Below are 13,155 nucleotides of genomic sequence, written 5' to 3'. Positions count from 1 at the left end.
TAAACAAATAAAAAAAAAAATAAATAGACAAAGTGTTTTTCCATACCCCCAAACTTGAATTACACATTGCCCTCAATGTGTAGTATAGAAATACATTACCGGAAGTAAAGAAATCTCAAGGTATGAAAAAGGCTAGGGCGTCCCCTAAACTTAAACACCAAGACACCTGTCAACAAAAACTAAGAGCAATATTTTTTTCATAGAAACAAAACATCAAAAGATCAATTGCTGTTAGAAACAAAACAAATAAATAGAAATGCAATATAATGAAAAAGGAAAGAAAAAATTGGTGGAGTAAAGTGCAGAAAATAAACTGGAGGAGAAAACTTTACAGTGCTTTCCCCGATCATGCGGATGTCCAACCAATCCTTTCCACCCTTTCTTCTTCAAAACTTCATAGCCCTCTGGAAGGATGTTTCGCCATCTTATGTAGACTTGCTTGCTTCGACAAATCTTCTTAGAAAAGTGGTTCCTATATTTGTGTGCTTGTGTGCACAAGTCCTTGAATATCTTGACATAAGATGGCTCCTGATGTGCCTCAAGAGGGACAGTGATGTAGGCAGGAGCTTCAGTACTCACTTCTATGTCACTGGGCAGATTAGGATTTGTTGGTGGCTCACTGTTCTCATGGTGCTCAACTTGCTCAGGGTGCTCAACTTGCTCCTCTTTCTTTTCCTCCTCTTTGTTATCCACAATTTTCCCACTCTCTAGTGTGATGGTGACTTGGGCATGCTTATGATAAGAATTTTCGGAATCATCCTCATCAATCATGTAATACCTTTCAGCCATCAGCTGACTTTGAAGCTCTTCTTCCTCTATTCTATTGAAGTCAGCAACTAGATGACCAATCTGTCCTTCTATCTTGGACATGGCCTGCTTAAGTTCTTGTATGTCTCTGCCATTAGCCATGTTGGAATTCCTCAGCTCCTGTACAGCTTGGGAATTGCTCATGGTAGCATTCTTCATATCTTGTATGTTCTTATCCATTGATTGCATGAATGCTTTCATTATGTCTTCTAGTGATGACTGTGGTGCAGGCTGTGACACTTGAGTGGCAGACTGATAAACAGGAGGTTGAGCTTGATAATCGAACTGCGGATATTCTGAATGGTGCAATTCATCAAATTGGTGAGCATAATTTCCTGTAGCCTGAGCTGATCCTGAGAAATCAAAGTGGTTGCTCCAGTTCGGGTTATAACAATTGAAAATTGAATCAAATCCCGGGCTGGAGAAACTAGTGTTCATTTGTTCATATGAAAAGTTAGATCTAGCTGCTCTGATTTGGTCTAATTTGTCCCATAAGTCGTTGAGCTCAGCTCGCAGATCTAGACAATTGTTCTCCTCATGATAAGGATTGAAACAAAATAAACATGGTTTATGTGGGTAAAATTTTGAGGGTAGTTGGTAGGAGCTGGTGTCCTACAAATAGGAGAGGCATTAAAATCATTAAAATGAAAATTCATGCTTCTCTTCACTTTTTAGCATGCAGATATCCCACATAAAACATTAACCAAAATGTTTTTTTTAAAATAAAATAAACTAAAAGAACAGCTAACACAATAAAAAAAAATGAAAACTAAAATTTAAAAACTCACAAAAAGGACCAAAAATAAATTTTTGGCAAAGATCTACGGAACTGCTGCTTTTGCTATGAGTGCGCTCGATCCCGCTGATGTGCGGAAGGTGCTGCGGCAGAATTGTAAAACAAGCCAAACAAAACAAAAAACAACAAGAAAAATCTTTTTTTATTTTTTTATTTTTAGTAACACGAATAAAACAAAACAAATTGCAGAAAAATAAAATCCTAATTATAACTAGTAGAAGAATAAAACTAATTTAGAAATAAATTGGTTTAAAAAATTGAACAATTCCCCGGCAACGGCGCCAAAAACTTGTTGTGCAAATTTATTTAACTCGCAAGTGCACGAATCAATTGTAGTTTAATGGATTGCAAGTGCGAGGTCGATCCCACAGAGAATTGTATTTTTGAAAGAGCAATTTATATCTAAACTAATTAAATCCTAATCTAGTTCCAAAAGGGTTTTGATTTTTGAGTTTTGAAAATTAAAGGATAAACATAAACTAAATAAAATAAGTAAATCTAAGGATAAAGGTACTAAGGTTTGGGAATTCACACTCACCAAATCATAACAACATACTTTATGTTCATCAATATTAATCCGAAGTTCTCACAAATTAAATCATAGATATGTTTTACTATGCTTCAAAGAATTAATCAAAACCATCCAATGTATCCATTCATTGACCAAATCACAAAAGGAATCCAAATTTAATTGAAACACCAGATGTATCCGTAGAACAAATCACAAGGGATATCCAATTTTTATGAGTTAAAAGCCAAGCAATCAATCATATGAAATTATCTCAAATCATCATATGTATCCTTGAATCACAAGAGATATCCAAGAATCACTCCATACAATTGATTAAAAGTAAAACAATTGAAATATAAAACCCAATAAAATCAGAATAATAAAAACTTACATAAAAGTATTGATGTTCTTCATCGGTGAGGCTTCATCCCCAACCTTAGTTGGGAATTTAGCTCCACATAAAAATAAAATCTAAACCTAAACTTAAACCTAAAGAAAAACTAAACAAAAGAATTTTGCTCTCTGGGATTGTGTCTCTTTTCTTGAATGCAAAGAAGTCTATTTATAGGCTTTGGAAAGTCCTAGAAGCCCAAGTAAACCTAGATAATTCGGAAGTCTGTCTCCCTGTCAAAATAGAAGTCTGAAATCGGACTAGGATTCGTCCAAATTTGTGTCTCTTAATTGCGGGGCGATTTTGACATAAAACCCGTCCGAATTACGAAAATTCTATTTCCCAACAAATTGTAGTATTTTGAGCTAGCTTTCCAATGCCGTTTGAATCACTTCAATCCGATATTTGAACAGAGAGTTATGGTCAAAATACTAAGACGTGTGCAGAATCTGAATTTGAATCCGATCCAAAATCTTATTCAATCTGAACTTGAATCTGATTTAACCTTTCCTTAGATTTGGTTAGACTTAACCACACAATCTAGGTCTTCTCAAAGTATGCTTTCTTCCAAACTTCGCATTTTTCCCTTTAAAGCTGCAGTTTTTCTTCAATGACCTACAAAATACTAAAAACACAAAACTAACACAAAATATTAAATAACGACACAACTAAAGGATTAACTCATGTAAATAAAGGGGTCTAAATATGCAATATTTCGCACTTATCAATGTCTTCTCTTCATGAGCTTCTATCTTGGTAGCGTATTCCAATAGTTGCAAAATGGCTTCATTGTGGCTAAGAAAGGAGTATGATTGACCATGGAACTGCGGAGATGGCTCCTCTTCTTGGTGTTGTGAAGGCCAATAGATGGGAGATGGCTCATGTTTATGATAATGTTGGGACAACTTGATGAGAGGTGGCTCCTCTTCATGATAATGTTGAGATCAATTGATGAGAGATGTCTCCTGATCTACAATTGAAAACATGGGACAAGTCTTAGTGGTGTGGTCAATATGGGAACATATGGTACATACCTCGACTAGTGTAACTTGTTGAACAGTAGCACTACTATGATTAGTCATAGCTTTCATGAACATATCCAGCTTTTTCTCCATGGCAGCCATTTGAGACTGAATTCCTCCATTAGTGCTCTCTTCATATATGCCTTTTCCTTTGAGTCATTGTCTCCCTTTAGATGGGAATTGTTGGGAGTTCTCACTTAAGGTCTCAAAGAGTTCTATGGCTTCCTTGCCACTTTTCTCCATCAACATGTAACCACAAGCTAAATCTACAAGACTCTTGTTAGGATCATTTAAACCCTCATAGAATGCCAATACCTGATTGTCTTGAGATATATTGTGATGAGGGCATCTGAGAAGTAGCTCATTAAAGTGTTCCCATACCTCGAAGAAAAGGTCTCCATCTCTTTGTTGGAAAGTCATAATTTCCCTTCTCAATTGCCTTGTCTTTTGGGCTGGGAAAAATTTCTTTAAGAACTTTGTGGCCATCTCATCCCAAGTATGAATAGAACTTGTGGCCAAAGAATTGTACCATATCTTAGCATTATCTTTTAAAGAAAAAGGGAAGAGGATAACCTGATTTCTTCTGGAGTTAAACTTTGAACATTTTGAGTCCTGCAGAGATCATAGAATTCTCGAATATGCCAATATGGGTTCTCTGTAGGTGTGCCTTTATAGTGTGGACTCATATTGAGCAATGGAGATAAATTGTAACTGCTCTGCACAATGGGCTGGAAATTAATGCATGATGGCTGGTTGAGGATTCGGGGACTGAATGAACTTTTCATAGGTCTTCGCACCGGAGGTGTATTGTTTCTCAACATGATTAAAATAAAAAGAAAATTAAATAACAAAATAAAAATAAAAACAAAAATAAAAGAAATAAATCAGATCTGTAATTAGTGTAGTAACTGTGCTGTTCTCTGGATGTGCGATCAATGAGTGACCTTAAATAAAACTGATTTAAGATCTTATAGAATGATGAGAAAGGAAGATTTTAAAAGTGGTTTCATGATTTTTGGATGCTTGTAGAAGGAGTTATGATTTTTAGAAGATGCAAGTGTCAAAATAGGAATTTCAATTAAACAGAGGCACCGAATTTCGTGGGACTTTTGAGGTACCAAACAGTTATGGGTTACTATGATTTTTGGATATGTTGTGCATCTTTGAATGAGGAAAATTTCAAGCCAAAGTTTGTGTTATTTGGAGTTAAATTGAAAGAGTTATGATTTTTTCAAGTTTAATAGGTCGAGCTACAGAATAATTGAAGTACCTGCGATTTGGGAAATTAATTGGATGGGTTAATGATGTCTGTAAGCCACGATTTTTTTGGTATATGTTAGTCAAAAGGTTTAGGTTTATTGAGGATTAATTGTAGATTTTTTATGATCAGTTTTAATGTAAATGCTTGAGGAGTTTGTTTGACAAGTCATCAAAGCTCAAGATGACACATGCCTTACATGATAAGTTGCATGGAGACCAACTGTAGTTACTTTGTTGACACCTATAGCTACAGGTGTTACACAGCATGTCTGTATCGTTTCCTTGGTTGACACTTAAAGTAACATGTGCTTCTATGGCTTTCTTGGTGGACACTTGTCTTGTGGTTAAGAGGGAATTGGATGCATGTGGGACAAACATGTGGCAAGTTCTCAATGGAAAATGTCCCACATACGGTGGGTATTTAAGGAGAGCAAACCCTCTCAATTGCTCACAGCTCAAGTGAGCGTGAGATGAGGGAGAGAACCGGAAGAAGAAAGCAAAGAGAGGAAGAAAAGAAAGGAAAGAGAGGAGAAAGAGAAAAGAAAAGAGAGGGAAAAAGAGAAGAAAGAAAGAGGAAGAAGAGAAAGAAAGAGGAGGAAGAAGGAAAATAAAATAAAATAAAATAAATATGAGAATTCTCCAAGGTAATATTTTCATATCTTTTATAGTATTTTTAGTATGTAGCTAAATTCTTAATATTAAGTTGATGCTTATTGGGTTTAGATGCTAGTACGTCTTATGATAATTAGAGTAATTGTTATAAATGTTTCTAAGCTTTTGATATTGGGAGTAAGTTGCCAAATTAAATGGCTTAAGAAGATAGCGATATTATGGCTAGATAGACTTCTTAAGCTGTTAATTGTAGTTGGATGATTTGAAAGTAATAAGAATGTTATAACCTTGGTGTTTTAGTGTAAGCAATTGGTTAAATTAAGGCCTTAGTGGAGTTGATTATTAGAATTCTATGTGAGGCATATAAATCAAGCATGGTAGGGTTGATGTCACTATAATGTTTTTGGTTAAGGATAGACGATGGTGGGATAAAGATTAGAGTTAAGATCCGTAGCAACTAAAGTGATGCATGATTGAAATTTGAAAACGAATTGAAGACTAAGGTACTTTTTACCTCCGTTGTAGGAATTGTGAGTTGGATGCGGATTCAAAATAAGGGCATGCAATGCCAGGTAAGGGGACACAACACCAAAAACCCCAACAAATTTTATTATAAATCTTTTGGAAAAATGTTGGGGATTTTTATAAAGAATCCACTTACATCATTTTCAAATGCGCTTCCTTCCATATTTTAATAAGAAGTTTTATTTATTCATATGTCATTGTTTAAGAATTTTACGTGATACAGTTACCCTATTTCATAATTTATGCATGACTGCAATTATGAATGAAAAGAGCTCTCAAAGTTCATGGTACAGATGAGTTTACAGATCATATGAAATGTTATATGTGCATTCATGGTACAGTATACAGTTACAGATGAGTTTACAGATCATATGAAATGTTATATGTGCATTCATGATTATAAATGTTTAACCCGAGACACAATTATAATGACGATCGGTACCGCATAGGGTAGCATGGCAAGCACATCGAAGGACGGTTACGATAAGGTGTGTGCTACCGGTCAGCTGGCCTTCACCTAGGGAAGTTCCCAACCTGGTAGCTCTCCCCTGTGACGACAGGATGAGCATATAGGTCCTTCGGGACAAGCCAACGTGCGCTGCTCACAGTAAACTTGTGGCGTCGGGTCAAAGGGTAAAACAATTATTTTGAAAGGAAAATAAAAGGAAATGCTTACTCATTTTGCAACTATCATGCTTATTTTGTTAATTATGTTATTCAGCACAAATTATTATTGTGCATGACAGAGATTTTGACATAGAAATCTGCACAGCATGTTTTATAGCATCTTGGTGTTGTGGCTACTTGTTGAGTTGTCGAACTCACCCCTTCTCCTTATACATCTTTTTCAGATTGCTTTATATATCGTAGTACTGAAGACATGGGTACCGGTGGGCCTCTTAGTTGTTAAAGATTCTATCGCTAGTTTATGGACTAACAGGAGCAGTAGCAGTAGCAGTAGCAGTAGAAGTATCTGGGAGTCATTCTATAGACTAGACAGCTTTGGATAAGCTTAGATGGTGTAACTTTATTGCTTATAAGATTATTGAATACTAGCACATTATGTGTTTATGATTTTATAATGAGAGTTTACAGTACTCTGGTGATTTTATGTTTTTGTGGTGAACATATGGTAGGAGAAATTTATATATATATTTTTTATTAAGAATATGTTACAATTGCTCCCAGTCGCTCTACCTCTAGAACTTGGGGCGTTACAATGTGATAAAAAAAAAAAAAGATCATTGATAAGCTTTTCACTAAGTAACTGAACCTCTTGCCTCAAAGCATTGAGTGTTCACGTCAAAATGTGAAGAATTTTGATTTGATTAATGTCATGGTTAGTTTTGTTTCATAGCCTTTTTTACTCAAGTTAGTAAGTCATTGGGGTGTCTCTACACCTAATGCCTTAAAACCATCTGGTTTGGGAGTCATTGACTTAACACTCATTACATGGGTCAATTAGAAAGCTTAAGGGAATCAAACATTGCACAACCTGACAAAGAAAAAAATAAATAAATAAAGGAGAAAAATATGCCAGTGCTGTTCATTCTAATAGGGATTTCAGTGAACTTTGAGATATTGAGACATTCAACATTTGAAATAATTAGAAGCTTTATATTTGTGTGCTAATTCACTTTACACTGTTTCGAACTTGTGATGCCTTAGCATGTCTTTTGTAAGTGATTAAATTTTAAAATTCCAATTCATTGTGAAGATGAAGTTTATCTTTTTAAGCTTGCTAATGAATGAGAATCATAGTTTTGAGTGATACCTTAATTTTTGAATAACATGAACTCTTGCATGATGTTTGTGGTTAACATTCCTGGAAAAGCCTCACGAGACTTCACTCGTCCTCTAGGGAATTCCTAGGGGTTTAAAAGGCTTGTTGCATATGCTAAATGCAATCGTACATCCCACAAAAGATGGATTTATCTTTATGTTTTATGTTTTTCCATCTAGTTTTTAGTTTTGTATTGCTAAGGGACTAGCAATATGTAAGTTTGGGAGTGTGTTAATTGCCAAAATATTCATATTTTAACCCTTAACTTATATTTGGTAATCCTTTAGTTTTGGATTAATTTATGCCATTTTAGTTCCTTTATGTGTTTTCATGCTTTTATAGGCTTTTGGAAGAAAATGAAGTAAATCTGGAAGATTTGGGCTCAAAGAGAGAAATTGGGAAAAGTTGGAGCCCCTGACAGTGCGATTAAGCACAGGTTCCCTGCGATCGAGCGCATTACCAGAGAAGACAAAGCATGAAGCGGCCATGTGCAATCAAACACATATTAGAAGAGTCTCGATCACAGACGTACGATCTAGCGCACAACGGGTTGCGATCGATCGCACCAGTGCACAGGTGACACATCAAGCGGCGGCCAGACTGTAATTCTTTCCATATTAGGGTTTTTCAACTCCCACTTGTAATAGGAATAAAACCCTATGAATTTCCTAGGTTTACTAGTTTGTCAATGACTTCTACAGCCTATGAACAAACCTCCTAGCCTCTAGCAATAGGGGTAGAGAAAAGAGGCACAAGCTTTGGAAAGGAACTGAAGGCTAAATCAAGAGGAGTTTGGGTTTTTCTTCTCTTCCACCTTTTATCTTTATTATGTAGTTTATATTTTATTTAGGGCTAGATTGAAGTCCTAGTCATGTCTTTTTAAGATGCAATATGGGTGCCTTTGCTACAATTATATTTTGGTGTATTTAACTTGATTAATACCTGTTATCTTGTATTTCTCATATGTGTTTGTCTGACCAACATATGGATGTGGTATGAACTAGTTAGTTAAATTAATTTGGATGACCGAGTCCTGGGTTTAATAAGAGTAACAAAAGATATTCACGTCAGATTCTTGGGTTAATCAACATGGGGAACTGGGAGTAGACACCTATGCTCTAGGCCTCGTGTGTTTGTCGATTTCCACAGTTTTATACTTTCTTAAAGAACAACTTAGTAGACACCAACGCTAAATCCTTTAAGAAAGAAAAGAATTCGAGTAGATACCTATGCCTAATTCGTTGCTTAGGAAAATCAATAGCTTAAGGAGTAGACACCCATGCCCTTAGGTTGACAAACATTGGATATACCGGTATAATTGGCGCATTGGCATATTGTTATCTTAATTAGTCTGATTAGTGGTGGATATCAAAACCTTAATCCTTTTTAGTTTTTGTTTATCTTTTATTTTATTTCTTTATATTAAATTCAATTGTGACAATTGAATTTTATTTGTTTAATTAAATAGGAAATTACTTCTAAACATAATTTACTAATCCTTGTGGGAATGATCTCGTATTTGCCTGCTATACTATCGTTTGATCTTGTGCACTTACGAGTAAAACGTACCAACTATTTGCCTATTAATTTAGGTGGGTATTTGACACAACAAGCAGCCAAATTATTCCCATAACCTGGCGGGACTTCCATATAAATTTATTCCTCTAGCTCTCCATGCAAAAATGCATTCTTGACATCAAAGTGCTGCAAATCCCAACCATAACTAGCTGCTAGAGACAACAAGATTCTAATAGTGTTCATCTTCACAATGTGATAAGTGCTAAAATATTCATATTTTCAGCCCTTAACTTGCATGTTTTAATCCTTCGGTTTTGGTTAATTAGGCCATTTTACTTTCTTTTTGTATTTTCTTTGTTTTTTAGGCTTTTGGAAGAAAAGAAAGCATTTCTGGAAGAATTACTAGCTTAAAGGGCAAATTGGGAAGACCTAGAAGATATGGTTGAGCTTAGCCAATCATGGTTAAGTTTAATCAAATAGAGGAAGGATCAATTCGGAATTTCTCACATTGAAGTTAAATCGGATTGGATGAAAAATTGGATTCTGAACATGTCTCGGTATTTTGACCATAACTTTCATCTCAAATATCCAATTGATGTGATTTAAGTGGAATTAGAAAGGTAACTCAAAATTCTACAATTTATTGTGAAATAGCATTTTTCCAATTCGGAGCGCTGCAAGGCCAAAATCACGCTGCAAGACAGGACCGCAATTCTGGTCGAATCCTATTTCGATTTAGACTTAGGTTTTCTTTATCCTAATTGGACTTGTACTTAAAACTTCGAAATTCCTAGGATTACTAGGGGGCTTCTAGGACTCTCCTAAGCTCTATAAATAGACCCCTAAGCCTCACAATTTAGAGCATCCAAAAACCCTTGGAGAGAATTAGAAGAGACAACTTTGGGGAGAGGATTGAAGGCTGGTTCTAGGAGCGGTTTTTGGTTCTTTCTTTACCTTCTCTTTTCTTTTTGTTTTAATAATGTGTAACTAACTCTTAAGGAGGGCTAGATTGAAGCCCTAATTATGTTTATTTAATATTTCAATATTAGCGCCTTTGGGATAATTATATTGTGTTGCTTAATTTGATTAATTCTTATTTTCTTGAGTTCCTCATATGTATGTGACTGGCCATTATATGCATGTGGTATGAACTAGTTAGTTAAATCAATTTGGATGACCGAGTCCTAAGTTTAACATAAGTAACAAAAGATATCCACACCGGATTCTTGGGTTAATCAATAAGAGGAACCGGGAATAGACACCCATGCCCTAGGCCTCATATGTTTGTCGATTTCCACAGTTTTATGCTTTCTTAAAAAACAACTTAGTAGACACCTATGCTAAATCCTTTAAGAAAGAAAAGAATTAGAGTAGACACCCATGCCTAATTCGTTGCTTAGGGAAATTGATGTGTGCCAAATATTGCATATTTAGACCCCTTAATTTACTTGTGTTAATCCTTTAGCTGTGTTATTATCTAATGTTCTGTGTTAGTTTTGTGTTTTTAGTATTTTGTAGGTCATTGAAGAAAAACTACTTTTCAGAAGAAAACATACTTTGAGAAGACCTAGATGATGTGGTTAAGCTTAACCAAATCCAATAAATGGTTAAATCGGATTAAAGATAAGATTGGATAAAATTTCGGATTGGATTCAAATTCAGATTCTGCATATGTCTCAGTATTTTGACCATAACTTTTTGTACACTTATTAGATTGAGGTGATTCAAGTGGCATTGAAAAGCTAACTCAAAATACTACAATTCATTGTGAAATAGGATTTTCCTAATTCAGACTTTTACTATTTAAAAATCGTCCTGTAATTAAAGGGTACAAACCTGGACGAATTTTATCCGATTTCAACTTGTAAAACCCTAAGTTTTAGGTCTATAAATAGGGAATTATCAAATTAGTTGAGAGAGGCTACGAATTTCAAGATTGTAGAGGAGAAAGAAGAGAGTTTAAGGTTTTCTTAGCTTTTGGATCTCAACTTTGTGATTATTATTTGTAAGTACTCAATTTTATATTATGAATTCAATCAATTTTGTTTTGTTTTTCAACAACATAAGAGGCTAAACCTTCAACTAAGGTTGAAGATGAAGCCTCACTTATGATTAGCAACTTTGTTTCATGTATGTAATATTTCCCAATTTAATGGTTTAATTGCTCTATTGTTTTACATCTAATCAATTGGATTGAATAACTCTTGGATATCTTTTGTGATTCAAGGATACACTTGATGATTTAAGATTATTCAATACAATTGATTGCTTGGTTTTCTTTGTTAAAAATTGGATTTTCCCTGTGATTTATTTTCTGGATACAATTGATGTTTTGATAAAGATTGGATATTTTCTTGTGATTTACGGATACAGTTAATGATTTGATCGAACATTGGATTTCATTTGTGATTTAGGTTATGAATGGATACATGAGATCTTTTGATTAATTCTTTGAAGCAATAGTAAAACAAACTTCAGATTTATATGTGAGAACTTTGGGGAATATTATAGATCATGAAATTATGTTGTTATGAATTTGTGAGTGCGGATTCCGAAACTTTAGTGCTTCGTCATAAGATTTTAATCACTTTAAATTGCTCATGCTTTTGCTTTTTCATTCAAACAAAAAAATCTCTCAAAAATTTGGAACTAGATTAGGGTTTAATTAATTTAGATTTAAAATTGCTTTCAAGAATACAATTCCCTGTGGGTTCGACCTCGCACTTGCAATCCATTAACTACAATTGATTTGTGCACTTGCGAGTTAAATAAATTTGCACAACAAGTTTTTGGCGCCGTTGCCGGAGAATTGTTCAATTTTTGAAACCAATTTATGTTTAAATTAGTTTTATTCTTCTACTAGTTATAATCAGGATTTTATTTTTCTACAATTTGTTTTGTTTTATTTGTGTCACTAATAATAATAAAAAAAAACAAAAGATTTTTTTTTGTTGTTTTGTTTGTGTTACAGCCTTGCTACAATTGAGCGCACTTGTGGCCAAGACAGCAACCGCAACAGTTCAGTAGATTTTAGCCAAAATATTTTGGTCCTTTTTCGTGAGTTTTTAGTTTTTGTTTAAATTAATTTCTGCTTGCAATTGTGTTTAGTTAGTTTAATATAATTTAATTTACTTCAATTCAATTTCAGTTTTTAGTTTGTTAGTTTGTTAGTTCCTTTTTGCATGTTTGGTCATAGATCTTTAAATCTGGAGCTAAACACTTTTGATCTCGAAATTGAAAGAACGGCGAGAGAGAATCCAAGACAGCCACCAAACTCACCCACCAATTCTCAAAGTTCCGAGTCTGATTCGGAAAAGTCTGTTAAGATGGGAGAATGAAATCAACCTAGATCCCTTAGGGAGCTGTTTGTACCCAATATTACCAACACACCGTCATGTATAGTGTTGCTAGCTACTCGCTTTGATCTGAAACCGAGTACAATAGGTCACCTTCCTGCATTTAGAGGATTAGAGAATGAGGATCCATATGTTCATGTGAGAATTTTTTTTGGAAATTTGCGACATTGTTAATACGAAAAATGCTCCAGCAGAAGCAGTGCGTCTTCGGTTATTCCCTTTGTCCCTATATGATAGGGCGAAATCCTGGCTATTCAACAATAGACCTGGATCTATCACTTCTTGGGATATGCTGCAAAGCAAATTTTACCACAAATTCTTCCCAATTTCCAAAATCAATAACCTTCGTCTACAGATCACCAATTTCATACAGAAAGAAGGGGAAAGATTCATTGATAGCTAGGAGAAGTTTAAAGAGCTTACTATAAAATGCCCACCCCACGGGTTTGAGAATGAGGTGCTTGTTCAAATTTTGTATAGGGGACTAACACCAAGTGAGCGAAACTCACTTGAGACTATGAATGGTAGAGAATTCTTAAGTCTTACTGGGGATGAAGCCTATAAGACTTTGGAC

The 13,155-nt window shown here is 34.8% G+C and overlaps 1 non-coding gene and 1 pseudogene across 1 annotated transcript; both read right to left on the bottom strand.

The window, feature by feature from the left end:
* The window catches only part of LOC132162287 (cytochrome P450 81Q32-like), an 8,946-nt pseudogene extending 5,317 nt beyond the window's left edge, over window positions 1–3,629 (bottom strand).
* A 9,292-nt stretch (window positions 3,630–12,921) lies between these two features.
* Window positions 12,922–13,028, bottom strand: LOC132162677 (small nucleolar RNA R71). The gene has a single exon (XR_009438256.1). It is a non-coding gene; the product is annotated as a small nucleolar RNA R71 (small nucleolar RNA).
* Between the last annotated feature and the right edge of the window lie 127 nt (window positions 13,029–13,155).

This window comes from Corylus avellana, chromosome ca9 (assembly GCF_901000735.1).
Source record: "Corylus avellana chromosome ca9, CavTom2PMs-1.0".
Classification (NCBI taxonomy): domain Eukaryota; kingdom Viridiplantae; phylum Streptophyta; class Magnoliopsida; order Fagales; family Betulaceae; genus Corylus; species Corylus avellana.
Note: the sequence above shows the minus strand (reverse complement) of the source record. Positions and strands in the feature narration are given on the sequence as shown.